Source organism: Heptranchias perlo, chromosome 5, assembly GCF_035084215.1.
Source record: "Heptranchias perlo isolate sHepPer1 chromosome 5, sHepPer1.hap1, whole genome shotgun sequence".
NCBI classification, from domain to species: domain Eukaryota; kingdom Metazoa; phylum Chordata; class Chondrichthyes; order Hexanchiformes; family Hexanchidae; genus Heptranchias; species Heptranchias perlo.
This window is the reverse complement of record NC_090329.1, coordinates 24,755,522-24,768,977: the sequence shown is the minus strand read 5'-3', so window position 1 is coordinate 24,768,977 and position 13,456 is coordinate 24,755,522. Positions and strand designations below refer to the sequence as shown.

Genomic DNA, 13,456 nt, shown 5'->3' with positions numbered 1-13,456 from the left:
TCCAAATGAGGCTTTTGAGACTGGCTGAGAACTTCAAGTAACAACTTTATTGAGGTATTAAAATACACAAGACAATTCAATGGATAAATTTAATTTATTGTAAAATATGTAATTTTTAAAGAACATTTTGTTTTGTTTCAAACTTTAGTTTTTTAAAAAAAGCAGAACTTTTTTTCAAAAAGTACCTTGAGTGATATGATTAGGTTCTTGACAAACTGAGACTGAAAAGTTGATGGTTTTCCCATTCTAAAATGTTGACGTAGGGTTTTTTTCACTTGTGACAACTGGAAGTGAAGTTAATGTGTACAGAAAGTTCACATCACAACCAAGATTTTTAATCTATATATACATATATAAGATATGATGGAGAGAGTGAAATATAAGATAACAGAGTTAAGTGATTGGGGCTTGGTCAAACCAAGTACAAATCAAATTCTGTTTGGGTAGTAATTTTTATCTAGATGGGCACTGTTTCTCACCAATTTCATCAGCGATGACTTAAATAACAAAATTGCTGTTTTTTTAAAAAAACTACAAAATAGCAATATAATTTCTAACCTGAAAGGTATACCCATTTTATGTCCTAACTTATGCTTTGATTAATTTAGCATTTAAAATCCTAAGTGAAGGGTAAGCTGGTGTCATACAAAATAGCTTCAATGACCTGTTAATTATCTGACTCTAATGAATGAAAAATATTTTCTCTGTTAGTTATGGATCCTGAATTTAATTGAGAACAGATGGTCTTAGTCCAAGTTTGACACATATCTAGTACAGAACTACTCATAATTCACTACTAATTGGGCAATCCAACTCTCGTACTGTATCCCTTCATAATCTTAAATGTTATATTGTTTTTGGTTCTATCTGCATTTTATGCTTTTAAACGAGAGAGAGAGACAGACAGACAGACACCCTCCAGTGTCCCCACCAAGTTCCTTTGTAGGGAATTGAATAGTGAGTGGAGACTGGGCTACAGCCTGTACTCCATTCATAAATTCCCGGTAACAGAACTGTACTGCGAATTATGTTTATGTTCCCAGATAAAGCGAGGCACAGCTTAAACATCAGTAAGTGTGTACATCTTTATCTTTGTTTAAGATTGTCGATTAAAATACTATTTTTGGAGTAAATGACATTTTCTTCAGTGAGGTTTTAATTTTGTTTTGTTTGTGTACTTGGTCGAGGATTTCAGCTTAAATGAACGATGGGGATGAGAACTTGCATACAGAGTGACTACCTTGAGTGTCTACTGAACCTTGTGATCATCGATCGTACTGTAAACCACAGTGCAATTGGGTTATATATGTTTTAACACCGGACTGGTGGATTGGTTTTTGTTTAGTTGCATGCATCTCCCTAATCATTTGGTGTGATCTTCTCAAGTAACAGGTTATGAATTTTATAGTTACTTTCTGACTGGGAAGTAGTGCTCAGCTGTATCATCATGGTTATGAAGGATCATAAGCATCATCAGGATATTTTTAAACACACTCTTTTAAAATCATTGGAGTTCTTGGATGCATAAAAATAAACATTACCTTGTTACTGCTGCATCTTCTGAATTTCAGATGGCAATTATTTTTTAATCTATCTGAAGACTTACCATTTTTTTCCACTGCGAGCTCATTATGATGGGGCCTAGGAAATATACTATACATTTCATGTCCAGGGAATAAAAAGGGAATTTGACTTATTCAGTCAACACAAATCAGTGGTCCTGATAATTTCTGTAGTACATGGCTCAGCAGTGAGCAATGCCACAGGAGATCTGCTTGTAATGTGATTAAAAATGGTATGTCTAGCACACATTTCTCATCTGTCACACTTCAGTTGTCACACTGGAAAGTTCACACTCGCTGCTGATCGGCTGATATGCAAATTTCTTCATTTTCATAAAACTGTAACTCCATGAGAACTGAACCATACCAATCTGAATCAAAACCCTAAATACAGATAAAACTTACATTTAAAACAACAAACCTATGAAATATTAACCTATTGTAAATAAAATTCTTAGTTTTGCTGATTGGCTTCCTTCTGCAATCTTCTAAATCTCTGGAAATTTTCTCCACAAACATAAGAAATAAGAGCAGGAGTAGGCCATACAGCTCCTAATAGCCTGCTCTGCCATTCAATAAGATCATGGCTGATCTTCGACCTCAACTCCACTTTCATGCCCAATCACCATATCCCTTGATTTCCCTAGAATCTAAAAATCTATCTATCTCAGCCTTGAATATACTCAATGACTCAGCATCCACAGCCCTCTGCGTAGAGAATTCCAAAGATTCACAAACCTCTGAGTGAAGAAATTTCTCCTCGTCTCAGTCTTAAATGGCTGACCCCTTATCCTGCGACTATGCCCCCTAGTTCTAGACTCTCCAGCCAGGGGAAACAACCTCTCAGCATCTACCGTGTCAAGCCCCCTCAGAATCTTACTTGTTTCAATGAGATCACCTCTCATTCTTCTAAACTCCAGAGAGTATAGGCCCATTCTACTCAATCTTTCCTCATAGGACAACCCTCTCATCCCAGGAATCAATCTCTCATGAACCTTTGTTGCACTGCCTCTAAGGCAATTATATCCTTCCTTAGATAAGGAGACCAAAACTGTACACAGTAGTCCAGGTGAGGTCTCACCAAAGCCCTGCACAATTGTAGTAAAACTTCCTTACTCTTGTACAGCAATCCCCTTGCAATAAAGGCCAACGTGCCATTTGCCTTCCTAATTGTATGCTGTACCTGCATGCTAACTTTATGTTTCTTGTACGAGGACACCCAAGTTTCTTTGAACACCAACATTTAATAGTTTAAAAGCCTGTTCTTTCCTGGACATTCTGGCTTAATTGATATCTGACCCCAGTGTCCTACACTAAATAGTGCAGTGCAAAACAAATTGAATTTTCCTTACTAACTGTGAGGAGATAACATTGCTTGCACGTACAAATAAATATCTGTGTAATATGAGGAGCAAATCTAACTCGCCTTCCCATCTGTTTAGGTTGTGAGTTTTTATAGTGAAAGTTTTAAACTTGAGATTAAATTAGTCAGGATCAAATCAGATTTTGGATTGCTGGAAATGTAAGGAAATACATTCTCATTTTTCACTGGTCCTGATTATAAGAGAATTTTCTTTTTGTCTCTTAAGGTACTTCAGCTATTTAAAAATTGTCATTAAATGCTGAAATATGAGTTGCCTTTTCTCTCAAAAAGATGAGTTGCCACCTTGCTAAAAATCTGCCCATCTGACTTCTTCCACTGACGTGATGCGATCTACACTTCAGGGTCATGTAGTTTGTTAGATTTTTAGCTGTATGATTGAGCACTGCTCTTTATCTGTTCTTTTCTCTCTCCATCTTCCCTGAGGCTCTGATCTTCATCACAGTGGGGAATGACAATTGATGGCGTCTGGCTTCTATGGATGTTTGCAATCACTGTTTAGTATGTGTTACTGTTGGTGTGATTTTGTTCTCAATAAATGATAGCAGCTGGTCTCAACCAGAAGGGCATTTTCAAGGATATTGTAATGAATGTGGCAGAATTTCCCCCCACCAATCTCACCCCATCACAGGTGGCAGCTTGTATACAGGGACAAAACAGACTGAGAAACAGCAGTACGGGACCACCGTAGAAGTCTTTATTGATAAAAGAATAGTGTTAAAAATTAATGGCACTTGTTACATTCTTTTTCCTGGTCAATTGACAAAATAAGTGTAGCAGGTCAGAAGAACATGTGCTGATGACTACTAGTCTCTGAAATATTACAGAACTGCAAAACCATTGCATGTTGTAGAAATGCAATGAAAGGCTTTAAATGGAGGTTTGGAGGGGTTGAAACTGCATTAATGAATTAAAAAATAAAAGTAGTAAAATACCACTTGTAATACTTTAAAAATAATATCACTGGTTTCGGATATATAAAAATCTCCATTATAGAATCCTAATCATGTACATAAATGGTAGCAAAGCATTAGTCTGTGTCTCAGATTTGGAGATTGAAAATTCCACAGCTTTAAGATCCACAAATATGTGTTCTGATCGTTGTTTGCTTTAGATGAGTCTTAATTGCAACATGTTACTTGGCAGCCCGACCAGATATTGCAGTAGAGCACAAGTTATTGCAGAATAACAGAGTCTAATGCAGGAAATGAGCGATGGTGTGAGTAAATGCTGCATTAAATTCACTTTTTAATTTTATTCAGAATATGATTCATTTCAATCAGTTCCCCACTTAATGTAATAAAAGATGCATTTTAAAGGGGCATTGATGCTTATTAAGACCATTTATCAAGTTAGGAAATGGAGGAAAACACAGTGTGATTGAATGACATATCATTTTATCACTGTTAGCTATTAAAAGGTTTAATTATTTTCTTCATTTAGAAAAATACCAGAAAAACGGCTCTGGAAAATAATGAGCTGATCCGGACGTTAGTAACCAAAGTGTTCCTGTTTGTGTGCTGCAGGAAGTGAATCTGACCTGTCTGCAGATTGCTCATCGATTAAATAATGTTTGCTCCTGTTTATTGATTAAAATAGTAGCTGCATAGTCACTAACAGATGACCTCCATTGTACCCACAGCAATCCCAGTGACGGTTTTTAGTAGCTGTACGTCAGGATCTGAAACATCTCTTGGTGCCAGAGCACTCAGTTTTAAATCACTTGGTGTAGTTCAGAAGCAGTTCATGGAATCGTGGAATCTTATAGCACAGAAAGAGTCCGTTCGGCCTGTTGTGCCTGTGCCGGCTCTTTGAAAGAGCTGTCCAATTTAGTCCCTTAGTTTTTTCCCCATAACCTTGCAAATTAGTCCTATTCAAGTTAGTAAATTAATTTTCTCCCCATCTCTCTTGAAGGTGCTGACATTTACTGAGGTATGGTTCAACAGGCACTGATCTTACTCCAATACCCTGCTTAAGTGCTCAGTCTTATAGCTCTACTTGTAGTATTATGTGTCGCTCTGCTTACATAAGGTAAATTAGTTTATAGCTTCAGCACTGAAAGAAATATCCAAATGCTATATAGAGTCATACCCAAATCTGAGAAGTACAAATAGAAATTTAGCAGCTGATTAGCAATAATAAAATTAAAAAGTAATTGTAGCACAGGACAAAGGAGCACAGTTCAATCTAATGAGATAAAAATTTTGTCTGTCCTTGCTGTGTATAGGGATCCCAAATGAAGTGAGTAGCCAGCCTGAGCGCAGTTCCTAATGAGAGCTAATCCACGGCAGAAAACTTTTCATAACTTGGTGCCAATTGGCAACAAGTTATCAGTCTACGTTTGAGAGAACACGAGGCTGGTGTGGGAAATATAAAGGTTATAGGGGTTCATGAGGTTGGGGGTAACATATTAACATGGATAGAGGATTGGATAACGGACAGAAAGCAGAGAGTAGGGATAAATGGGTCATTTTCAGGCTGGCAGGCTGTAACTAGTGGGGTGTCGCAAGGATCGGTGCTTGGACCTCAGCTATTTACAATCTATATTAATGACTTAGATGAAGGTACCAAGTGTAATGTATCCAAGTTTGCTGACAATACAAAGCTAGGTGGGAAAGTAAGTTGTGAGGAGGACACAGAGTCTGCAAAGGGATATAGACAGGTGAAGTGTGTGGGCGAGAAGGTGGCAGATGGAGTATAATGTGGGGAAATGTGAGGTTATTCACTTTGGTAAGAAGAATAGAAAAACAGAATATTTTTAAATGGTAAGAAACTATTAAATGTTGATGTTCAGAGAGACTTGGGTGTCTTTGTACAAGAAATACAAAAAGTTGGCATGCAGGTACAGCAAGCAACTAGGAAGGCAAATGGATTGTTGGCCTTTATTGCAAGGGGGTTGGAGTACAAGAGTAAGGAAGTCTTACTATTGTACAGGGCTTTGGTGAGACCTCGCCTGGAATACTGTGTACAGTTTTGGTCTCCTTATCTAAGGAAGGATATACTTGCCTTAGAGGCGGTGCAACAAAGGTTCACTAGATTAATTCCTGAAGATGAGAGGGTTGTTCTATGAGGTGAGGTTGAGTAGAATGGGCCTATACTCTGGAGTTTAGAAGAATGAGGGGTGATCTCATTGAAGCACAAGATTCTGAGGGTGCTTGACAGGGTAGAAGTTGAGAGGTTATTTCCCCTGGCTAGAGAGTCTAGAACTAGGGGGCATAGTCGCTTGATAAGGGGTCGGCCATTTAAGACTGAGATGAGGAGGAATTTCTTCACTCAGGGTTGTGAATCTTTGGAATTCTCTACCCCAGAGGGCAGTGGATGCTGAGTCGTTGAATATATTCAAGGCTGGGATAGGTAGATTTCTGGACTCTGAGGAAATCAAGGGATATGGGGATCGGGCAGGAAAGTGGAGTTGAGGTCGAAGATCAGCCGTGATCTGATTGAATGGCGGAGCAAGCTCGAGGGGACATGTGGCCTACTCCTGCTCCTATTTCTTACGTTCATACTAGTGCAGTAGAAGGTGCTTTTCTAAAGTTTGGATTAAATGTTACTGTTGTGGCACAGTAGAGAAGCTTTGCTGTCAGTCTGGCTGTGCTGTACCTGACCTGGGAGTACTTGACGCTAATGTTAGGTTTTTCACCTAATATCTCGTGTTCTGATGAATGCAATAATTCACCAAAAATATAAGTAAGGTAAAAGAAACAATAGTGGTGTTTGGTTGGATTGACAAACCATTTTATCTTTACTTGACTTCAGTATTTTAGAAGCCGCAGCTACTTGGACAAGAATACAGTTGATACAGCTACAATTTAACACGCAGATCCAATAAATTGGACATCTGAAATAGAAGAAATTCAGATCAAACTGTTGCAAACACATATTTTATATTACAATGCTATAGTTAAGAGAAATCGTTTAGCCAAAATGTCTTAGTGCCAATCTAAACACAGCAATGATGTGAAATGATTGCAGAAGAGCTATAAATATGTAACATTATAGTGAGAGTCTAATACACATGCACTTGAATCTTGGTAAACATATCATTGGCATCTAAATTTCTGAGATGGATTAAATCTATCTCTCTTTCCTCCTGTCAGTTTTTCTCCACCAATTTCCTCCCCCTCTCTGAAGGTATTGCTGCATTGCTTGAGTATGACTCCATGGTTACTCTCTGGTAGATTACCTAAGTGGCTGTTGTTCACATGTGAACCTTGATGCTGAGTATTGACAGGCTATTTCAAGGCAGGGGCGTAACGTCCAAGCCGTATCCTGTCCTCTGCTAACATCCATGCCTGCAATTCCGTAAGGAATCGCCGCCGGTGGCCAGGCATGTTAACCCAGACTGTATTTCCCTTCCCTAACCCAGGGCTGATGAGGCCAGTTACAGTATCCCTACAGCCACCCAGCTGAGATCAGCAGACCTGACAATGCCAGAGATTGAACCAATTTGATGGTTTAGTTATAGGTGTTACTAGAATGTTTGTATTGGTTGCTAATACTGTCTAGTATCAGAAATTGATTACTGCAAGAGCACATGACTGAGTGGATCAGTATATAGCATTGCCCATTCCTGTTCAGTTTTTATGTCCCAGTTATACTGCAATTTTTACATTAGAACAAAAGCTATTAAGGCCAACAAGCTTGTTCCTTTTTCATTAATCGACCCCACTTATCTTGCTTTCTCCCCATTTCCCTTCTATTTTCTATCCAGAAATGCATCTAATTGTCTCGAACTCATTTGTACTGTTTGTTTCATTGGCCATCCCTAGGAAGTGATGCAGCCTTTGCCAGCTTACAGCAGGACCTGGACAATGTCTAAGCTTGGGTTGACATATAGCAGGTAACATTCACAGCACATAAATGCAGGCAGCGACCATCTCAAGCAAGCGAAAGCCCAGCTATCTTCCCCCGACCTTCAACAGCAGCACCATCCAAGTCCCCCACCATCAACTTTTTGGGGGGATGTGGGGGGTCACCATTGACTAAGCTTAACTGGACCAACAGTATCAACACTTTGTCTACAGGAGTAGCGCAGAGGCTGAGCACTCTGCAATGAGTGGCTCATCTCCGAACCCCTCAATAACGGGAATCAATATTGCAGCCCTCTGTACCTTCAGTAAAATCCTTCGTATAATTAGGTGACCAAAACTGCACATGATACATCTTCTTTAACAACAAGAAAGCCTCAGGTTTCTACTCCATGCCTTTGCTAATGCAACCCAATATTTAACTTGCCTTTTTTTTAAACTATGGATTATGCTGATGGATTCATAGGTTTATCCACCCTAACCGCTAGATCTCCTTCCTGGTCAGCATCCTGTAGCTGTGTTCAATTTAGCACGTACTCTGTTCCTTGCTCCCATACTGCAGAATCATTTGAGCAAAGTTTTTTTTTGCGTTGCTCTGATGGAGACCTGCAGGATGAGGCTGACAATCTCCCACAGAAGCAGCAATGAGACACCCCTCTGAAGACAAGGTCCTGTGGGCCCTTGTGATCCATACCAGCTGCAATATAACATTTAAAAGCTTACAAAATTCCAGGCGTCTTGCAGGCTCTTGTTTTAACTTCAAATGACTGGAAAGATTTCACTGTCCCATCAACACTCTTCAATCATTGGAAATTTCTCCAGGAGTTGAAGGCGGAGCTCTGCGTTGCCAGCGATTTTGTTTAAACATGCCCTGATAGTGTACTCCTTGCTGCAGTATAGCTTGGGCATTCATTATAGTTAGCTCTCCCACTTCAAAGTAGGCTGTCTCTTTTGATATATCCAGCTCTTGCTGATAAACCCAATTTATATTTGAATTGTACAATGAATCTATGCAATTAAAAGTCTTGAGGGCTGCCCATTGAGGGAGGGATGGGACACAATTCACTCCTGCCCCCTTTGGAAAAATGCAGTTCTACTCGTCTGCTGGATCACCAGATTACTCTTTTGGCTCAACATTTACCATGGATAGTCAATGTAGTAGCAGACACTCTGCCATTTTGGAGGTGCCCTCACAACTCTTAAGGTCGCCCTCCATGGTTATCGTTTCTTGTGATGCAAGGACTCAGGGCAAACCTATGAATAAGCAGTAGTTAACCAAATGGCTGGGTGACTGCAACGTGAAGTGCTATCATTTTGCAAGAAAAAAAGCCAACGGGGATGGGTTAAAACATGTTCCACTGCTGTTTCAAGCTTCTCAGTCAGGCCCCAATTGATGGTGTGTACAAGGTTGAAATGCAGAACATTACACGTTACTGCCCGGACTTCACTGCAGCATACTTTTTGATCCTTTATAGCTTGTGTTGTGATCCTCATACAGGGCCTCCCCCTCCTTTGTTCCCATGGTGTTTGGAGAATACTGAATGAAGATTGATGACTATCTGCATGGTAGTGTGGTCTTTATTCTTCAAATGATATACTCCACACACCAAGATCCCACCCATTCATTCTTGCAAGCCCTGCAGATGTTTTTTTTGAGGGGGAACTAGTTTGTTTAAACTTCAGTTTAAATTGATGCAATGGTGTAGGTCTTGGTGCTTTATATGATGTTGGAGTAGGAAGCTAGGTGTAGCACTGCCTTATGTGCAGTGTCCAAATGACATTGCCATGTGCATACTCAGTGTTGGTTTTTTCCAGAACATTGGCTATGGTTTGTGAAGGATATGTATAATTCAAAGAATGAAGAAGCTGCTATAAGGTAGATATTCTGTCTTTTCAGCACATTGATATAGGCAAAGGTACAAATCATCTTCATGAAGGACATAAACTGTACATGCAATGCAATACAAGAATCTAGCCTAGCCACTGCAGTTAGATTGTCTTTGACCTATATTGACTTTCTATCCATTCTTTCAGAAGAAAGTTTTTAAAACTCTTTAATGAAAGAACGGATAGCAAGTCAATGCAAGGCGATCTGTATTTCAAGCTGGCATTCTTCAGAAGTCTGGGAATGTCATTTAAATAAGGTGCTATGATTGACCAGACATTGTCTCTCCAAATGCAAAAAGACCTGTTTACAATCGATTGCAAGTCATTTAAAGTGTTGTTCAACTGGGCATCTGTGTGCATTTTGTGACAGAATTAATATGTAAAACTGGATTTATCTGTGTAAGTATATTAAAATGTGAACATTAAACATGTTACTTATAGTTCCACTATAGAAGGGAAATTTTTGTTTCAGCTGATTGTGGCCTGTAATGCATTTGCTTATCTGGAGAGCAAATACAACTCCGCCAGCCCCCCCACCAGTTCCTTTTCTCCACTACCAACTGTCTCCTTAAGCTCCCCTCCCCTCTCCCCTGTCCCCTATACCCTCAGGCACAAAAAGCTCATGGAGTTCTTTGTCATTAAGATTGAGACCATTCATTCAAGCTGCTTCTGCTTTCCCTTCTTGCCCACCAAGCTTAACTCCTCCTCAGGCTCCTCCTCGCTAGTCCTGAAATTGCATCTCTCTTTGTTTCTCTCCTATTTTGCCTTGTGATCTCTCCAAGCTTATCTCGTCCATGAGTCCCACTTCCTGTTTCCTTGACCCAACTCCCACTAAACTGCTGGCCACTAAAATTCTGTTCTTTTTTTTATTCGTTTATGGGATGTGGGCGTCTCTGGCGAGGTCAGCATTTATTGCCCATCCCTAATTGCCCTTGAGAAGGTGGTGATGAGCCACCTTCTTGAACCACTGCAGTCCGTCTTGGCCCCCATTGTAAATGGTTCCCTTTCCTCGGGTCCTGTCTCTCCCACCGCCCCCCCCCCCCCCCCACCAACTTTCAAAACCAATATTATCATCCCCTCTTTTTAAAAAAAAACCTTACTCTCTACCCTTCTCTGTCTTTGTAAACTACCACCCCATCTCCAGCCTAAGTTCCTGAGGTGTTGTTGCTTCCCAAATTCGTTCCCATCTTTCCCCCACCTCCCTGTTTGAATTTCTCTAGTCAGGTTTCTGCCCCTTCCACAGCACCGAATTGGTCCTAACCAAACCTCCACCCTCTCGCCCACTATTGGTGGCTGTGCCTTCAGCCAGCACCTAGGCCCCAAGCTCTGGAATTTCCTCCCTAAACCCCTCTGCCTCTCCATCTCTCTCTCCTCCTTAAGTGTTTAAAGCCCACATCTTTGACCAAACTTTTGGTCACCCCTCTTCATATCTTCTTCTTTGGCTCGGTGTCCATTTTTTTTTGCTTACACCTCTGAAGTGCTTTGGGATGTTTTTCTACGTTAAAGGTGCAATATAAATGCAAGTTGTTGTTACCTGTTTCAATTACCAGGTGACCTTTTGTCTGATATGATATACTAGTAACCTGGTGTACAGAGTAAAAACAGAAGTATAGTAAACTTTACATAATGTTTCAGATACAAACTGCAAAATTTTAGAATGTTTAAATCCTTGTGGATGTCTTAAAGTTGTAGGTTTATTCCCATCACATAGTTGAACGCCAAAAGAACTTGTGGAATTATGGAAATTTCAGCGTAAGGTGGAGACCATCCTGCCTGTGACTGACTGCTGGTTCCATCTTGGAACCAGCCACAATAATCCATTTCCCTGCTTGTTAAAACTTCCTTCCTGGTGTCCTCTGTTCTGGGGTGTTCAGTTTCAGAAAGGTGGTTTGTATTTATGCAGCTTCCAGCTGGCCTTTTGTCTTCAGCCCTGAGCTCTTTGTGCAGCCTTGCATAGCTCCAAACTTTTCAAATCCAGCAGGGATGACTTCATGGTAATTTAACGGGAGGAGGGGGGAGGGCAACAATTCCCAAAGACTTGAGAGTACACTGTTAATGCTACAGTGACACAGTGGCCAATATTTTACCAACAAGGTACAATGTTAGTACTGGGGATCAGTTGCAGTGTCAAGTTTGACCAGGGAGTGAAGTCCTATCTCATCAATGTTGTCAGGTGAACAGGACACTGTGCCTGTGAGCTTCGTTGTAGAAGTATTGGGCTAGAAAATGAAGAATCTGTTCTAGATCCTCTGTTAAGCTGGAAAGTCTATTAGCTTGCAGTTATTGATCAAATTGAGGTTGCATTTCCTAAATGTATCTATAAATATCTTTTTATATTTATTCTGTGTACATAATGTAATTGTAATTCATCAAGATAAAATACTTCATCTCCATGAAATGTATCTGCTAATGAATTTCCTGAATCTTTGAAGCAGATCGAGTACTTTCTTTAGTATTAATTTAATTCATAGTGCCTGCCAAAGATGGGAAGTCGGCATTTTAGGAAACAGTGTCTGCTTTATGCTGTCAGTGTCCTGAAACATGGTCTGTAAATGAAGTTACTGCAGTAAACCCTGAGGATTCGGAATTTATACCATTTGGCCAAGTTTCTGTGATGTCATGTGAAAGAAGGGCAGTTGTTGGTTTAATCGCAGTGATGTACTGATGCAAACTTTATCTGACTAGCATAACATGGGAGAGTTCCCTGCAGAGCTGGCTTGTAAAGAAGCAATACAACCCCATCACTGAGTAGTCTTACCATTAATTATGCAAACCGATACATACGGTTGATGTACTGTTATTACCCATGTCCTTAAGCAGAAAGATGGAAAACGTGGCAATAAAAAGTGTTTCTGAACATTTATGAGTAAAAATATTGAGGTAATTTTGAAGAATTAAGTAAATGTCCCTGTCAAATTGTAGCAGAATAACAATGTCAGTCTAATGGGGAAAATAGAATTTGGATAGGCTAACTCGTTTTGTCCATGTTTGTGTCAGAGAGAAACTTAAAAAGTAGCATCTGTTGTTTAAATATTTTTTGGTGCTGTATATTGACCCTGTGAGCCAATTTCAGGAGATGGTTTGCACAGTGTCAGATTGGAGGGCTTTCTCCATCCATGGTGTTAGCCATGGCTCAGTGGTATCACTCTCGCCTGAGTCAGAAGTTTGTGGTTTCAAGTCCCACTCCAGAGGCGAGAGCACAAAATCTAGGCTGACACTCCGGTGCAGTACTGAGGGAGTGTTGCACTGTCGGAAGTGCCGCTTTTCAGATGAGACATTAAACTGGGGCCCCATCTGCCCCCTCAGGTGGATGTAAAAGATCCCACGGCATTATTTCAAAGAAGAACAGGAGAGTTCGCCCCAGGGTTCCGGCCCATATCACTAAAACAGATTATCTGGCCATTATCACATTGCTGTTAGTGTGACCTTGCCGTGCGTAAATTGGCTGCCGCATTTCCTACATTACAGCAGTGACTATGCTTCAAAAGTACTTCATTTGCTGTAAAGCACTTTGGGATGTCCTGTGGCCGTGAAAGGCGCTATATAAATACAAGTCTTTCTTTTCTTTTTTCATACATCTTTTCTGGTAAAGCAGTATGTAATGTTGACCACAATGATCGTCAACCAGAGCAATCTAAACTCAGATGGTATAGCACGTTTATTTATGATTCTTAATTAGAATTTCTGCCCCATGAGCATCGCCAGCTGTTTATTTGAGAAAACTATTTAAGTGTGAATTAGATAGACCATGGACAGAAAGTAGCTGCAAAGTTCCAATTAGGCTTCTCCTGTCAAGAGTCATTCGCTGTTTGTTTGAG

The 13,456-nt window shown here is 40.1% G+C and overlaps 1 protein-coding gene across 5 annotated transcripts in view; it reads left to right on the top strand.

The window, feature by feature from the left end:
- sipa1l2 (signal induced proliferation associated 1 like 2) overlaps positions 1-13,456 on the top strand; it is a 393,092-nt gene that overhangs the window by 127,827 nt on the left and 251,809 nt on the right. The window lies entirely within an intron of this gene.